This window comes from Crinia signifera, chromosome 2 (assembly GCF_055691185.1).
Source record: "Crinia signifera chromosome 2, ASM5569118v1, whole genome shotgun sequence".
Taxonomy (NCBI): Eukaryota; Metazoa; Chordata; class Amphibia; order Anura; family Myobatrachidae; genus Crinia; species Crinia signifera.
Genome location: NC_139218.1, coordinates 378,738,561 through 378,756,434, shown reverse-complemented (window position 1 = coordinate 378,756,434; position 17,874 = coordinate 378,738,561). Strand labels below are relative to the sequence as shown.

Genomic DNA, 17,874 nt, shown 5'->3' with positions numbered 1-17,874 from the left:
TGCACATCGTGAGCGGGTCGTGCCCCCCCCGCGTCACCGTGAGCGGGTCGGACGAGACACTGACGACCCGCTCACGATGTGCATCGTGAGCGGGTCGTCCTGGTGTGTACCCTACATCAGAATGACAAGAGTCAGCAGATTGTTTGTTTTAAGCCGTTCGCAAGTTCATCGGCTGAATGCGGCCGTTTCCAGCCGGCAACTTGTCGTTTGCTGGGAGTGACAGAAAAACTGCAGACCTGCTGAGGCGTTTTAAAGGGAGGGTGTGTGACATCCGCTCCGGCCCTGGCCAGCCTGTTTCTATCGCACAGGCTGAGTCGGTGCTGGGCTACGCACAGACTGCACACAATGATAAATCATCCGAGCAACTTGCAAATTGAGTCACACAGAGCGGCCGGACAGCGTTCCATACAAGAGCACTGTGTGATGTATGTCAATGGAGAACCGAGTGTTACAAAGAATGTGATGACCTACCGTGTGAGATGCAGCAAATGGGCCTAGGCGGGAGATTGAAAGGTGTATGGGTCATAGGGTCGACAGCACTAAGGTGGACATGCATTGGGTTGATATGTTGTTAGGTCAACACAAGCATTAGGTCGACATGGGCTAGGTGCACATTCAAAAGGATGACATGCGGTTTTCCACCCTATTTATTCCCAAATGTCGACACCTTATCAGTGCACCACGTCCGCTCGCTACAGGCACGATCCCTCGCTGTGCTCGGCACACTGGGGTAGGTTTATCACTGGCGATGTGGGCTAGAATGCACTATCCCCGTGCGCTGAAGCAGGGGATAGCGCATCTCCTGATCTATTATACCTGCGGTGCGGGTGTTCTAACGCCGGCGGTGGGGGGGCTGTGACATAGCGCATATACTATTTCTAGTACAGCGCTCACCAGTGAAACCTAAATTATGAATTGTCAGCATCGCTGACCGTTCCGCCGCCTGCAGCTGTCGACTTCGACAGCTGCAAACGCCGATGCCCTATGCCTACAGCAGGGACAGCGCTGTCCCTGCTGCTGGCTCTGAGCTGCGCTGGGATCTCGCGTGAGTAGCGAGATCCCGCGCATGCGCAGTGAGCCGGCCGGGGGAGAAGCAGACAGCGCTCAGTGTTAACTGACGCGCTGTCAGCTGGAGGGGACATCGCCGGAGGGGGGAGTTAGCGCTCCCCCGCTTCGGCGGCAAGATCTTAGTAGATCTTGTCGGTGTCCCCTATGTCCCCCATTAGCGAGGCGAAGCAGGAAGTGTTATAGCAGCGCTCTTAGCATCACTAAAATAAATCTACCCCACTATTCCAGCCGTGCACATGGGCGGGATTTCCTTTGGGCGGGGCAGCTTTTACACACTCACTGGGCTCCAAAAACTCAGAGCCTAGCGAGCATGTCTCTTTGCTCAGACATGTTTCTGTAGACCTTTTCTGTCTCACGGTTCCCGATCTTCCTCACACCTCCAGGTCACCCAACACTTATGTCCAGTCACAGAATGAATGACATGACAGAGGGGGCTATTTATGTACCAGAGCTGTAACAATATACACAAGTGATACAAAAACTGTTACCACTGCAATTCTCTGACCCTTTTTGTGATGTGGCATGCTATACCACTAATGGTATAGCATACACACGGGCCGACAAAGCCTCTGTGCTGAGCAAAGGAATTTAGCACAGATTGCCGACACACAGGCTATGCACCAGTGATGTGTGCTGAGCGATTGTGATGTGTGGGGCTGCACATCACCCTAGGGTGTACACACAGAGAGATCCGTGCTTACCTTCTAAGCGATCTAGACAGAACGCTTAGAAAACTGCCCAAAATCACTACATGTGTATGGGCCTAAGAATTTGTGGGAATGACATTCTAAAATGTAAATGAAAACCCACACATTGGGGCAAACGTAAAACATTGGAGCCTGGTGGCGCCGTCCTGCAATCGCAGAACAAAGAATGTCACTCCCTGATTGATGGGCAGAGGCATTCCGGGAAGGGCCAGGGGTAGTCAGAAACACCCCCGCTTTCCAGGAGTGGTCAGGTCCAGGCGCAGTTTCCAAGGCGCAAGTGGGGCTGCGACAGGCAGCCTGAGATTGGCCAGACTTACTCAGGTGGTTATGGGTCATGGGGTTGACATGGCTATGGTTGCTATCGGTTATATAAGTCAACATGGACACCGTATCCATGTACAGCGGCCCCTCACCATGCTTCGGGCACGGTGCCTCACTGCGACATTATATTCTCCCCCCACGCCCTAGCGGATGGTAGGGTATGAAATACCGCCTGTCGGCTCAAAAAAAAACAAGTGAGAAACTCATGTTGACCTTTTGACTGTCAAACTAATGCTTATTTTGACCTCCAACCCTGTTCATGTGTCAACCTTATGTAGTGTCGACCGAGAGATCGTATCCCACTCAGGCTGCAGTCGCAGAGGCACAGCTTCTAAAGCCGGTCTCCCTAACATACTATGGGGACGCGATCAATTCCACAATAAAGACACCACATTAGAAATCCCCAGTTTCCAGAATTGCATGAGGCAGTGTTATCCCCCAACAGAGCGCGGAAGGGTTAGCACTTTCATACCTAGGCCCAAATGTAATAGGGTGCGAGAATCACAAGTGATATTTTGGGAGAGTTTTCTATTTTTTTTTAAAAAGCGGCAATCAATTATATCCCTTTCCACTAGCAAATATAACCCGGGTTTTTGCGTGGGACACGCATCGACCCGGGTTTTTTGGTAGTGGAAATAGGTAGTAACGGACTCTGAGCGTTACCAGGATATAAAAACCCAGGTAATGTCAGTTTCCACTGCACTCAGACAGGTATAATTCCCGTGTCCAACCCTGGTAGCTACCTGGGTAAAATTCCCTGGACTCTTCCTGTGTCTTACTTCTCAAAATCAACCTGGTTCTACAGTGTTAATGATTGCCGCTTTAAAAAAACCTTAGTGTTCCTTCTACTACCCTGCATATTTCAAAATCAGTGCAGTTGTTCTTTCCTGCCTGTGGTGTTGCTCTCTGTTGTGGATCTTCTTGCACAGGGTGGTCTGTATTTCAGCATTGATACGCAGACAAGACATGTTCCCGAAGCACCACAGCAGAGAGCAACACCGCAGACAGGGAAGAGGAACTGCACGGGTTCTGGAAGATGCAGGGTGCTAGCATGATCACTACATACCTGCTTTACACTAGCATTGCATGGCCACCCGATGCGGTCCCTGAATGAGCAGTCAATGGCCAGGCTGTCTATTATACTGCTGCTAAGGAGCACAGGCTTACAGTGGGCTATACTCGCAAGTGGCGTTAATTGCTGGCTGCTGCTGTGGCGATCAACCCCACAAAATATAGATCTCCTAAAGAACGTAGGATGTCACCTCTATCCACTAATAAACAAAACATCGAGAACGTTAAGCCATTGACGATGAAGGTCTGACAGCAACACACCAAAGGACGTTTTGCTATTAGTGCAGTCAGTATATATAAAACAATGTACTACTGCAGATTGCAGGGATATCATGAGGTTCTAGACAAATAATCTCATTAAATCGACACGCTTGAAGGAACACGCTGCGGACTAGCAATTAAAAATGACATATCAGCAGCCGGTACGGACGCGGCAGTTTCATATACAGCTTTAGACATTGGTTTTATAACAATACATAGAAAAGCTCTGGCTAAGTCAGGGGTTAGTAATATTATACTGTGCTGCGGACTTGAGCCCCTGTAGTGTATCAGCTGTAGTGTGACTACAAGTCCCAGCAATGCCAGCGACAAGCAGACCCGTATGGCTTTACCACAGCCAACTGCATCCTTCCTCTGAAACACTCAGTTTCCCACACCACAAGAGACATTCGTTGGCTCATTAGTTGTCTGCATTATTACACGTTCAGGGCCACATTACTCAGCCAGCGGATCACAGGATTTACACCAGAGAAATAATGATATAACAATGAAATGACTAAGCCCTACAGCAATACAGATCGAAAACAGGAGGCAACCTGATTTAGGGGTGTGGTATAGGGGTCCGACAGTCGGGATCCTGATAGTCATTAGCCCGACGTCGGGTTCCCGACTGGCCAGACTCAGACAGCATGGTGGGCGCAACAAAGCCTTGCGGGCTCGATGCATTTGCCACCTATTCTATTCTCCCTCTATGGGGGTCGTGGACCCCACGAGGGAAAATAGCAGGTGGCAGTCGGGAACACGGCTGTCGGTGTTTTGACAGTCGGGATCCCGTCCGGCACCCCTAATTTAGACATTACGTAGAGATAAAAAAAAAAAATAATAAATAAAAAAACACAACATAAAACATAAATAACAGGCTTTCGGATGATAACACATGTAAAAAAAAACCATCTACATACCCTGCAAATTACTAGAATTACAGAATGTACAAGAGGCCGATGTGGTTATAAGTTAGAAGCATTTATAGAGACGGTTACAAAAAAGCAGAAAATAAAGACTATTTTTATAAAAAGCGGAGCAGGGAGTGGCAGATTATGACAGGTTGTATGTGCTAGAACATGGGGCCTTATTCTGATCGGTGCGGCCGGATCCGAATATGCGGCCAGGACCGTGCGTGCGAAACCCCGCCTTCCATACGGATCGCCAACTCCGTCCCTACGCGGTAAGAAGCTGGCCGAATGGACCAAACGTGTATTTTTCATGGAATACGCCTCCTCCATCTCAGGGAACCTCCCACATCATTCGATGCTCGCAGAACATCGAATGCAGGACCATGTGGTCCACCAGCTCCCGCAACCTCAGACCACACGGACATTTTTCCGTGCAAAAGCAGGGATCTGGGCCGATGTCATATGTCCGCCCCCTACACGTGCGTCACGGCCGCATTACCATACGTACGCCCAGCGTTTGCATGGGAACGCCCATGAAACGCGGGGCGTATGCATATGGTAATGAGCCCAAATAGCCCTTCACGCCCCTCTCCACCCCCTGTTCGGAGTGTTCACATTTCATGCGGGATTTGGGCGTACGCACCGCTCGCACATGCGCAGAGACGCCTCTGCACATGCGCAGACACAAAACATCGGTGGCACGTACGCACGCGGATATTACCGCACCAACCAGAATAAGGGCCATGGTGAGGACACCTCGGGACTTACCAGTTTATGGAGCTCAGCCACTTTTCCATCACATCACACACTGCAGGAAATAAAGGGGTGTGAAGAAGCCAACAGGGGGTGGGGTATGTAGCAGAGGTAGGTGTTAAGGAGGACCAGGGTGGGGTAGGAGGCAGAGAGATGGATAGGTATCAGTTGTCCACAACAGAAACTATCAATATCACCTGATGGGGTAGATAACAGAGGGGGGAGGTGACAACTTTGAAGAAAGAGGGGTAGACTAGGAAACAGAAGAAGAGAGAAGCGTGTGACAACTAGGGAACAGAGAAGTGGTGTGGGGGAGGGGGGCAGAAGAGGTGGGGTGTGGTCTAGGGAACAGAAGAGGTGGTGGTGGCGGGGCGAGGACCAGGGAACAGAAGAAGAGGTGGTGGTGGCAGGGCGAGGACCAGGGAACAGAAGAAGAGGTGGCGGGACGAGGACCAGGGAACAGAAGAGGTGGCGGGACGAGGACCAGAAGAGGTGGCAGTGGCGGGACCAGGACTTGAAGAGGTGGCGGGACCAGGGAACAGAAGAGGTGGCGGGACGAGGACCAGGGAACAGAAGAGGTGGCGGGACGAGGACCAGGGAACAGAAGAGGTGGCGGGACGAGGACCAGGGAACAGAAGAGGTGGCGGGACGAGGACCAGGAAACAGAAGAGGTGGCGGGACCAGGGAACAGAAGAGGTGGCAGTGGTGGGACGAGGACCAGGGAACAGAAGAGGTGGCGGTGGTGGGACGAGGACCAGGGAACAGAAGAGGTGGCGGTGGTGGGACGAGGACCAGGGAACAGAAGAGGTGGCGGTGGTGGGACGAGGACCAGGGAACAGAAGAGGTGGCGGTGGTGGGAAGAGGACCAGGGCAGGGAACAGAAGAGGTGGCGGTGGCGGGACCAGAAGAGGTGGCGGGACGAGGACCAGGGAACAGAAGAGGTGGCGGTGGTGGGACGAGGACCAGGGAACAGAAGAGGTGGCGGTGGTGGGAAGAGGACCAGGGCAGGGAACAGAAGAGGTGGCGGTGGCGGGACCAGAAGAGGTGGCGGGACGAGGACCAGGGAACAGAAGAGGTGGCGGTGGTGGGACGAGGACCAGGGAACAGAAGAGGTGGCGGGACGAGGACCAGGGAACAGAAGAGGTGGCGGGACGAGGACCAGGGAACAGAAGAGGTGGCGGGACGAGGACCAGGGAACAGAAGAGGTGGCGGTGGTGGGACGAGGACCAGGGAACAGAAGAGGTGGCGGTGGTGGGACGAGGACCAGGGAACAGAAGAGGTGGCGGGACGAGGACCAGGGAACAGAAGAGGTGGCGGTGGTGGGACGAGGACCAGGGAACAGAAGAGGTGGCGGGACGAGGACCAGGGAACAGAAGAGGTGGCGGGACGAGGACCAGGGAACAGAAGAGGTGGCGGTGGTGGGACGAGGACCAGGGAACAGAAGAGGTGGCGGTGGTGGGACGAGGACCAGGGAACAGAAGAGGTGGTGGGACGAGGACCAGGGAACAGAAGAGGTGGCGGTGGTGGGACGAGGACCAGGGAACAGAAGAGGTGGAGGGACGAGGACCAGGGAACAGAAGAGGTGGCGGAACAAGGACCATGGAACAGAAGAGGTGGCGGAACAAGGACCATGGAACAGAAGAGGTGGCGGAACAAAGACCATGGAACAGAAGAAGTGGCGGTGGTGGGACGAGGACCAGGGAACAGAAGAAGTGGTGGTGGTGGGACGAGGACCAGGGAACAGAAGAGGTGGCGGGACGAGGACCAGGGAACAGAAGAGGTGGCGGGACGAGGACCAGGGAACTGAAGAGGTGGCGGGACGAGGACCAGGGAACTGAAGAGGTGGCGGGACGAGGACCAGGGAACAGAAGAGGTGGCGGGACGAGGACCAGGGAACAGAAGAAGTGGCGGTGGTGGGACAAGGTCCAGAAGAGGTGGTGGCGGGGCTAAAGAACAGAAGAAAGGGGGGGCAACTAGGAACCAGAAGAAGGGAGTGTGGGGGAGATATTCGGCTACTGACTAGAAGAAGGGAGGGGGCGCCCCTAGAAGCCACAAGATGGGGGGGGGGGCTGGCTAAGAAGAACAAGGTGTGGGTGTGTGTGTGTGGGGAGGGGGGGGGGGGGGCGCGGTAGGGACAAGAGAACTTTCCCCAAAGTAAACTACGAGTCGTTGTAGATTACGAGATATTGCAACTTAGCCATGGTCTAGTTACTGAAACATAAATTGTGTCACCCACCCGACACCAGCCCATTGCTCCCATTAACCCTTCCTGCCCAGTACAGAGCCGCCTGCCCACAACTTCTGCCGCTGTTACCCCCGAGCCGCAGCTATCCCTTACCGCTAATGCGCTATAGCGCAGAACGAGCGCCGCGACTTCCCCGGCTTCCGCCGCTACAGAGCGCTGCAGCTGATCAGCACTCTCTCCCCTCCTGCGCTCTGCCTGGTCCCAACAAGCAGTCCATGAGCTGGACCGCTACAGAAACTACGACTCCCGTCAGCACCGTGCGCGACATTCAAAGTCTGGAAACTTTATTAGAAGATAGAGCACTGAGGGCTGACGTGGCTTCATTTGCAGCAAAGCCCCGCCCATTCCCTCCCTGTCTGTTGCAGTAGCTTAACTTAACCAGCTCAGTGCTGCTTCACTGAGGTGCTCACTGCTGCTGTGTGTGAGAGCAGTTATACAATATTACAGTAATACTGCAGATCACAGAGGGTCACTGGATGTGATATAGGTCCTATGTCCCCAACTCTCCACATGATTTGGCCCTTTTTTTCTTTGACATAGTCTTCAACTTATTATTGTTACTACTTTCATAATGAATTTATTTCATTTATTTACATATTGGCTCTATTTAAGAACAATACTATTCACCAGCAGCAAATTTCATTTTCTATTTTTGCATCTCACAGTGGTCAAAAATATGCTGCCGTTATTTACCATCACTTATGTGTTTGGACAGGCCCAGAGTGGTGTCTCCCGCCAGTGCAGCCTGGGCTGGATCTAGACCAAGCGGAGCCCAGTGCGAGCATTCCCTCATAAACATAAAAAGAAACGGTGCTTGTTTCCTAGCACGGTGCCCAGATTTCCTACGTACCGCACCGTAGGGAAATCGAATCGCATGTGCCATTACAGTGGCATGCAATGTAATGCGATATTTGTAATGTAATTTTTTCTATGCTCATTGTACCCCACTATATCGCATTGCATCGCATGTCCCGCAAAATCGCATGCGATTTAATAGGATGTGCGATGCCATGAAATTAGCTATTTAATATATAAAATCATGCGATTTTGCGGCAGATGTGTTGAGATGTGATGGCCCGGGGCTGAGAGAGCAGTGAATAAATTACATAGAAAAATCGCATCGCACATCGCATGGCAGTAAAATGGCCCATGCGATGCAATGCGATTTCCCTACGCAGAATAGCCCACTAAGCAAATTGCAAAAACAAGTACCAAAGAAACAAATCTAAGGTACTACATCACTGACTTATCTTTACCCTTACCGCTACATTACTGACCCCTCTATACCTTACATCAGTGACCCTACACTACATCACTGACTTCTTTATACCCTACACTACATCACTGACCCCTCTGTACCATACACTACATCACTGACCCCTCTGTACCCTACACTACATTACTTTCCCCTCTATACCATACACTACATCACTGACCCTTCTGTACCTTACATTACATCACTGACCCCTCTATACCCTACACTACATCACTGACCCCTCTATACCATACACTACATCACTGCCCCTCTGCACCCTATACTACATCACTGGCCCCTCTATACCCTACACTACATCACTGACCCCTCTGTACCCTATACTACATCACTGACCCCTCTATACCCTATACTACATCACTGACCCCTCTATACCATACACTACATCACTGACCCTTCTGTACCTTACATTACATCACTGACCCCTCTGTACCCTACACTACATCACTGCCCCTCTGTACCCTATACTACATCACTGACCCCTCTATACCCTACACTACATCACTGACCCCTCTGTACCCTACACTACATCACTGACCCCTCTGTACCCTACACTACATCACTGACCCCCTGTACCCAACACTACATCACTGACCCCTCTGTACCCTACACTACATCCCTGACCCCTCTGTACCCTACACTACATCCCTGACCCCTCTATATCCTACACTACATCACTGACCCCTCTATAACCTAAACTATATCACTGACCCACTTCCCTGTCGGTCCGATGCTGCTGGCTGCAAATACCACTGGGAAAATGGCCACCGCAGCCATTTTTACCAGTGATTTGTGCATGCACCATAGAGATGTGCCTGGGAAAAGCGGAGTGGGCGCCATTGTTTTTTTTTTTACACTGTGGTTAGAATGTAGGCTGGTGGATACAAATGTTCCAGAGTCTACCTAGCACTTGCACCATCTACCTTATTTCGAGGAATTAAGGAATAAGGAGAGATCGCTTATATGGCTACATCTGTCACTCAAAGTGTGCCTGAAGCTGTAACGCTGGGTGGAGCCTCTGACTCACATGACTGACTCACACGACAGAGAACCAGCCCAGTGAGCCCACAGTGCCAGACTGCCAGGGTCTGCCTCTCCATGTTACACAGCAAAGACACAGCTACTCACCAGACACACCAGGTGAGCGCCCCACACCTCCATACCTCCCAACATGACCCTCTCCAGGAGGGACAGAATGCTCTGTTTGTGGACTTCCATCTTAATTTATGATTGTCATCACCTGTTTTAAACAGGGTAATTGATAAGAAAGGTGTTTAAGCACAGGTGATGGTAATCCATAAATTAAGAAGAAAGTCCAGAAACAGAGCAAAGTCCCCCCCCCCCCCCCATTCACGGCAACCCCACGATTAAATGGCACATGCAAAACACTGACATGGCTATGGTCGACAATGAAAAAGGTTGACATGAGTTTTTGAAGATTTATTTTTCCCTTTTTCAATGTTTTCATATTCATTCTCATGTGTCGACATGGACACCAATGAAGTGCCACACTTATGTCAACATTTACATGTGTTGACCTTTCTGTGTTGATTTTTTCTTGTGGCGATTCGCGGCACCCCCGGCGACCCCCCTCCCGCGATTCACAGCACCCCCCCCAATTCGCGGCGACTCCCGCGATTTGCGGCCCCACCCCGTGACACACCCCCTCCTGTGATCCGTGGCACCCCGCGACCCCCCCTCCCACGATTTGTGCCAACCCCCTAGGCCCCCCCTTCCTCGCGGTACCCCCCAACCCCCGTGACCCCCCTACCGCGATTCCCCCCCTGTCATTGCGGCAACCCCCCGCCCCTGCGACCCACCCTCCCACGATTCACTGCAACCCCCCGCGTCCCCCCCTCCCACGATTCGCGGCACCCACACACCCCCGCGACCCCCCCTCCTGTAATTCACGGCATCCACCCACGCGACCCCTACTCCCGTGATTCGCGGACACACCTCACCTCCCCCCCCCACCCCCGCTCGCGATTCACGGCAACCCCAGGATTAAATGGCACATGCAAAACACTGACACGGCTATGGTCGACAATGAAAAAGGTTGACATGAGTTTTTGAAGATTTATTTTTCTTTTTTGAATGTTTTCATATTCATTCTCATGTGTAGACATGGACACCAATGAAGTGCCACACTTATGTCAACATTTACATGTGTTGACCTTTCTGTGTTGATTTTTTCTTGTAGCAATTTTTTTACAGTGACAATTATGTGCACGTCAACCTACACATCATCAACCAATTCTTTGTATAATATATAACACCTGTTCTGTTTTACTGTAGGTGTTTTAACCCCTTCCCGACCGGGCGTTTTTTGTTAACTTTTCTTTTTTTTTTCCTCCTCGCGTTCAAATAAGCGTAACTTTTTTAATTTTCCGGCTATATAGACACATGAGGGCTTTTTTTTGCGGGACAAGTTGTACTTTTTAATGGTACCATTTACTATACCGTATAATATTCTGGGGAATCAGGAAATAATTCAATGTGGGGTAAAAAGGAAAAAAAACGCAATTCCATAATTTTGCGCTGGTTACGTTTTTTTTGGAGTTCATAGTTCGTTTAAAATGATGGGTTATCTTTATTCTATGGGTCGTTACGATTCCGGTGATACCAAACTTATATAGTTTTCGTTACGTTTTCCCACTAAAAAAAAAAATAGAAAATTTTACGGTTTTTCTAATTTGCGTGGCGTCGCCATGTTCTGCGGCTTATAACTTTTTTATTTTTGCACCTACGGACCTGGGTGAGGGCTCATTTTTTGCGGGCTGAAGTGTACTTTTTAATTAATACCATTATGGGATATGTGCGACTTTCTGATCTCTTTTAGTTAAATTTTTTGGGTAGGCGATGCGACCAAAAAACGTAGTTTTGGCGTTGGGAATTTTTTTCCGTTTACGCCTTTAACCGTGCGGGATAACTAATGTTATATTTTAATAGATCGGACTTTTAGGAACGCGGCGATACCAAATATGTTTATTTTTTTATTTTTTATTTATTTTTATTTGTGAAATGGGGAAAGGGGGGTGATTTGAACTTTTAATATATTTTTTTTTTTTTCTTTTTTTTTTTTTTTACTTTTACTACAAGGCCCCCTAGTGTACTTGACCACTAGGGGGCGCGATCGCCTGTACTAGGTTCAGCCATAGAGCTCTATGGCTGAACATAGTGATTTTCAGCACTTCCTATTACATCCTGCCTCAGGCAGGATGTAATAGGAATGCTGACATGGCCAGCACAGGGGTACATTAGACCCCTGGCTGTCATGGCAACCGATCGGCACCCTCCGATCTCGCCGCGGGGAGCCCCGATCGGCGCCGGAGGGGGGCGCCCCCCCTCCGATCAGCTATTTAAGCACTGCGGGCGCTTTGCCCGCGGTTCTTAAAGGGTAAAACGGCCACGATCGGCGAACTCGCCGCTCGTGGCCGTGAGAGCAGGTACCTGGCTGTAATATACAGCCATTACCTGCTCTCTTTCAAGCCAGCTCACTCCGTGAGCTGGCTTGATTCCCCTGCAACCGTCATATGACGTACATGTACGTCATATGTCGGGAAGGGGTTAAGTCAGATCTTTTACTACTACTATTACTGTTTATGTAAATGCATTCTGAATGACAGCAACATCCTACCATCCTTCTACAAGAATATATAACCAACTAGGTGATTTATCGCGCCCAGTGCCCCCCCCCCCCCCTCCCGCAATTCACGGACCCCCAGCGCACCCCCACCCCACGATTCCGGCCCCCTCCCACGATTCACGTCACCCCCCGCACACACCCCCCTCCCGCAATTCGCAACCCCCCGCTCCCGCAATTCACGCCCCTCCCACGCTTTGCGGACCCTCTCCCGCGATCCGCAGACACCTGCGCCCCCTCCCTCCCACAATTCACGGCACCCCCCACACCCCTCCCACAATTCACGGCACCCCTAAGCCCCTCTTTAGTCCCCCGTATACTCACACACCCCTATCACTACCCAGCTTCCTGCTCTCCTGAACCGTAACTTCCACCACTGGGGAGTCGCTGACGCTGTTTTGCCCACATGCCCCTATCATGCCTCATAGCCCAGCCTCCTGCTCTCATGTACCCTAACTCCCACCCAGTAGGAGGAGACACTGACTCAGGGCCACCATCCTGTACTCCTGTACTGCCACACTGGACCCTCACCCACTGGCAGAAGCTGCACAGTGTCCCCCACCCTCCTCTTTAGTCCCCCTTATGTCCACACACCCCTATCACTACCCAGCCTCCTGTTTTCCGGTGTCGTGACCTCCGCCAGTGGGGAGCTGCTGACTCAAAAACACCCTACTATACTATTGCACACACACACACCTAAACAACATCCACACACAGCCCCCCCCCCCCACACCCACAAATGTCACTGTACCATCCACACTATCAATGTACATCTTATTCTGTAACCGTTTTTTAATTAAACAAAACAATACACACCCCCTTCCACATTATATGCTCTCTATTTAACACATTTCACCTATAACTCAAGTTGCAATACAGGCATCTTTCATACAATTCTAACCATCTTTCTCATATACAAATGTTCACAAATTAAGGGGGCGCAGCCCCTTATGACGGTGTGAAGAGCACCCGTAGGGCGCGATGAATCACCTAGTGAATATAATATATAGATATAGGGGTGTGTGGTATGGGCCCCCCTGCACTTTTTTTTTTTTCTATTTTTTTTTATTTTGTCCACAAAAGGTATAAAAATTAAGTTGCCAATTACAGAGTGTAGCCAACAAGGCAAAGTTGGAAACATTGTACAAATCTCAGTACAGTACATACACCCCCCTACACCCTTTATACACATTCCCCTGGATATTTGACCCAATACCCTGAATTGCATGCTCACAGACTGCAGCTACCATCCAACATTTGACCTTTGCAACCGATGTTCACCATCAGTGAATATCCACTGCTGGAAAAATAACTTGATGGTCCGCGCTGCAGTTGAATTACTATAGGCAGGGGCATATTAAGAGTGGATGGGTCGCAAATGCAGTGTCCGTCTGGGCCCTCTCCTCACTAGCTGGTAGCAATGAGCACTAGTATAAAGACTACTGCGCATGTGCAGGGCTCCAGGAAGATGGCAAGGTAACCATTTTCCTGGTGATTTTCCCACTTGCATACACAAACACTGGGGAAAATGGCCATCTTGCCAGCTTCCAGGTAATTGATACAGTGCTACCGCTGCTGATATGGGACTCCTCAGTGGTAAGTATTGAAGAAATGGATGCAGGGTGCCATGTGCACCGCACAGGCCCACCATCGACGGAGGGAAGTTGGGACTTCAGTCCCAGGCTGAGACCAAGAGAAGGGCTGAGATGTCAGCAGAATGGAACGGTACGGACAGGCAGTCAGCCACGGAGGGAAAGAGACGCTGTGGTATTAAATATATAAAGCCAGCCACAGGTTCCTTTCATCTCACATCTGGCTCTATACTGTAGGTTGACATGTAAAAGGTCAACAGTCAAAAGATCAATGTGGAAATGATCAACACCAAAAAAATGTTGTTTGTTTTTTATGCCATTTACAATTTTATACCACACGTGACCCCAATTAGTGTACCGCTTTGTTTGCTATGCGTCGGGCAAGGTGCCACACTCCGCTACAGGTTACTGGGGGTAGATGTATGAAGCAGTGATAAGGAAGGAGAAGTGATAAAGTGCCTGGTACTTTTTCACTGTAGCTAATACCCTTTTCACAGCAGCCACCCGGTGTCACGGCTGGCGGAGTTTGAGGATCCACCTCAGGTGATGGTTCGGATGCGGGATGAACTGGACGTCCTTGGAATTTAGCGGGTTGTATGTAGGATCTGTTCATTAATCCTGAGCTGCGAGTATTAGCGAATACTTCGTGATGAGGGCGTGGAGTCTAACTGCCCAGCGGTCTTCTCCAGGGACCCCCGCAAGGGAGTTTGGATTTTGCTGTGTCTGGACAGCAGGTCGTGGCCCCTCACCTGGAGAATCCACGGAGCTCGGGAACGAGCAGTCTACAAGTAGACGGGCTAGGAGTGCCAGTAGAGAACCGGAGCAGGAGTAACTGAAACAACCGACTTGGCATGCGGAGCAACGGGATAAACGATAACTGAAATGGGCGACTTGGCTTGCAGGAATCCGGGGAGTAATAACGTTAACTGAAATGGCCGACTTGGCTCGCAGAATGCAGAAACAGGGACGGACAGAACCAGGGAATAACAGAAGCTGGGAATGGGAGTAGAGCAAGGACCGGAGTGCAGTACCACACTTTAGACACAGGAGGCTGCTGCAGAGCAACACTGCTGGCAGCTACCAAGTTGTACCAGCACTCTCACTCTCAGACTGCTGGGATTTATAGCCCAGCCTTTTCCTCCAGAGAGAGGATAAAGCACCCCCTGCCTGCCGGTCACATGACCTGGCCAAGATGGCGGCGCCCGGTCCCGGGAGCCGGCGCCGAACATGCCACCGGACCCGCCGCGGACCAGGAGCCCCCCATACCAGACTACCACCCCCCCCCACTGGACCCTCACAGCCCAGCGTCCCTGCAGCGGAGGAACGGAAAGCCCGGCGGGGTGAGTAGCCGCGGCCGGGACCCGTAGGGTGACCAACTCATCCCTTTAATCCGGGACACATATTAATTACACAGGTTCTGTGGCAGTTTAAAACCAGGTGAAATGGAGTCATGAGGTGTGGCAGTTTAAAACCAGGTGAAAGCCAGCCACAGAACCTGTGTAATTAATATGTGTCCCGGATTAAAGGGATGAGTTGGTCACCCTAGGGACCCGCGCCGCGGCGTGATGTGACACCCGGCAATTACCTGGCATTTTTGAGTGACGGGTCCTTTTGCCGGGTGCAGCCTGACCCCAATTCACACCACCCACAAATTACCGGGTAAAAACTTTTCAACCCGGGAATTTGCTGAAAAAAAACAGGTTTTTCTGTGGTGTGAAAGGGTCAACGCGGGTCTTAAATCCTGGCACTCTGACCCTAGTCAAGAGCAGGGTTGGAGTGCCGGGATTTAAGACCCGTTTTGACCCTTTCACACCAAAGCAAAACCTGGGTTTTCAGCAAATTTCCAGGTTGAAAAGCTTTAACCCGGTAATTTGCTTCTGGTGTGAAAGGGGAATAACTGTCCCTTTTTAAACCCAGCCTGTAACTTAACAGTCAGGAGCTGATTGGCCAGTGATAAAGTACCAGGCACTTTATCACTTCTCCCTTATCACTGCTTCATACATCTACCCCACTGTTCCCAATCGCAGTCCACGTGGATGGTAAATGATGAACATGTCGAAAAAAACATTGAAACAACATAAAAAATTCCTAACTTGTGTCAACCAATGTCAAGTCGATCATTTGAACCTGCTTATATTTTGTAACTGTCGACCTTATGCACTGTCAACCTGTTTTAAATTGACCTTTTGTATCTGTCGACTTAATGTATGTTGACTATTCGGAGTCAAACTATTGACTGTCGGTTTATTTATTGTTGACCTATCATCTGGCTACACTCCTTTTCAATAGGTGACAATTTTTTGGCCTCTGGTAATACGGACTCCTAAAGATCAGGACTCTTTTGGTGTTCTAATCCATACTCTTCAACTGTACCTTTTTTAGGCAGTACAGTACCATACCGTTGTTGTTTTTTTTTGTGTGGCTTGTACCGGCCAAAAAGGGCTTTGTACGTTTTTTTGTTTGGTTCTCCCTTGTCCGTCCTGGACAAAAGATTTCAGGCAAGCGCACATCTTTACCAAAGATTTTTCTTAAGATCCCATGTGCGTTCCTATGGATTTTTTGTTAAATCTTCTGATCTTCCATGCAGCACGTAAGATCACAAGATTTAGCAAAAGATCCACGGGAGTGCGCATCGGACCGAAATCGTCAGATTTTCGTCCGATTATCGGTAAACATCAGACGATATATCGACCGATTGATCGGAAATCGGGCAATCTGCAAAAAGATCGTTCTAGTGTGAGGGCACCTTAAGTAAAGCAAGGGTGACCGTGCCCACTTCACGCTCCTTTCAGTAATTTGCCCACAATATTATATATATATATAATGACCTTATACATTATTTCAAGTAAAATAATACTCTGTTAACCCGTTGACTGCCAACATCTCTGTGAGAGATGGGCCAAATATCCGCTAAAAATACCAGCGTCGCTCACATTTGTTATATAGATTCAAATAAAATAAAAAAATTTGTGCAGAAAAAAAAAAAAAAGATTATATTTTCTGTATAAAGGTAAACATCACAGGTCATGATGAACAAAAAAAAATGTTTGATTGGGCATTTTTTACACCTATTTTGACTAATTAAATTGGCAGTCAAAGGGTTAATAGAACAAAAATGTTAATAAAATGAAACGGAGACTTAGCGGACAACATTCTGTGGGGTTTATCTACTAAGATGGGAGTTCTATTAAAGCCCATCTTTAATATGGCAACCAATCAGAATCTACTTATTTATTTAGCACCGGCTAGAACATATTAGATGGGATCTGGTTGGTTACCCATAGCAACATCCCATTTTGCTACAGAACTCCCATCTTAGTACATAAACCTCATGCGAGTTAATGTTAAATCCCCACAAGAGAAAACTCCGGTTGCAGTTATTGGATATAAAATAAATATGAGCTGTTGCTGTGTATTATCTGCCGAGAAACCTGCGGCCACTGTGCGCTGCGTAGGACAATACCAACGGGTTCCATGCAGTCATTTCTGTTCATAATTGGAAGCACTTATTTTATTCAGTAATTGTGGGTGGGAGTGACTGCACGGCTGAGGTGTTCTACAGCTGACAATAAGATAAGCACTTAGAACTAACATTCACTGACACCATGAAAGGCGACACATCCAGGCCTGACACAGTAATGACTGGCAGATAACACCTGTTCTCTGGGGCTCCGTTACTTGGTGTCCTCATCAGACAGATATCCCTGTGGCCTACTTCCTGTAAGCTGCAATTCTGTCAGTGGAACTTGGGTGGCACAGTCATTACAAGCTGATAAATGTGATCCCGGGTAGCCACCCGAAATCGTTGGGCACAGTACAAATTAAAAAGGCTGCCCCCCCCCCCCAGCTCATTTGTTCCTTGCCTCAAGTCATACCTTCCAACTGCAAACAAAGGGGGCATAGCACTGTTTTAGTGATTTTAGCCCAAAATGAAAAAAATACATTAAATTGGATGATCTTTACAAATATTTATTAGTACCACTTGACGGATAATAATAGTATAAAATCATATAAAATATAACAATTGAT

At 49.5% G+C, this 17,874-nt stretch overlaps 1 long non-coding RNA gene across 1 annotated transcript in view; it reads right to left on the bottom strand.

Moving 5' to 3' along the window:
• Positions 1-7,609, bottom strand: part of LOC146058122 (uncharacterized) — a 34,528-nt gene extending 26,919 nt beyond the window's left edge. The window contains exon 1 of the long non-coding RNA XR_014469820.1: positions 7,431-7,609. This is a non-coding gene — a long non-coding RNA (uncharacterized LOC146058122). The remainder of the gene's footprint in view (positions 1-7,430) is intronic.
• Positions 7,610-17,874: the final 10,265 nt, after the last annotated feature.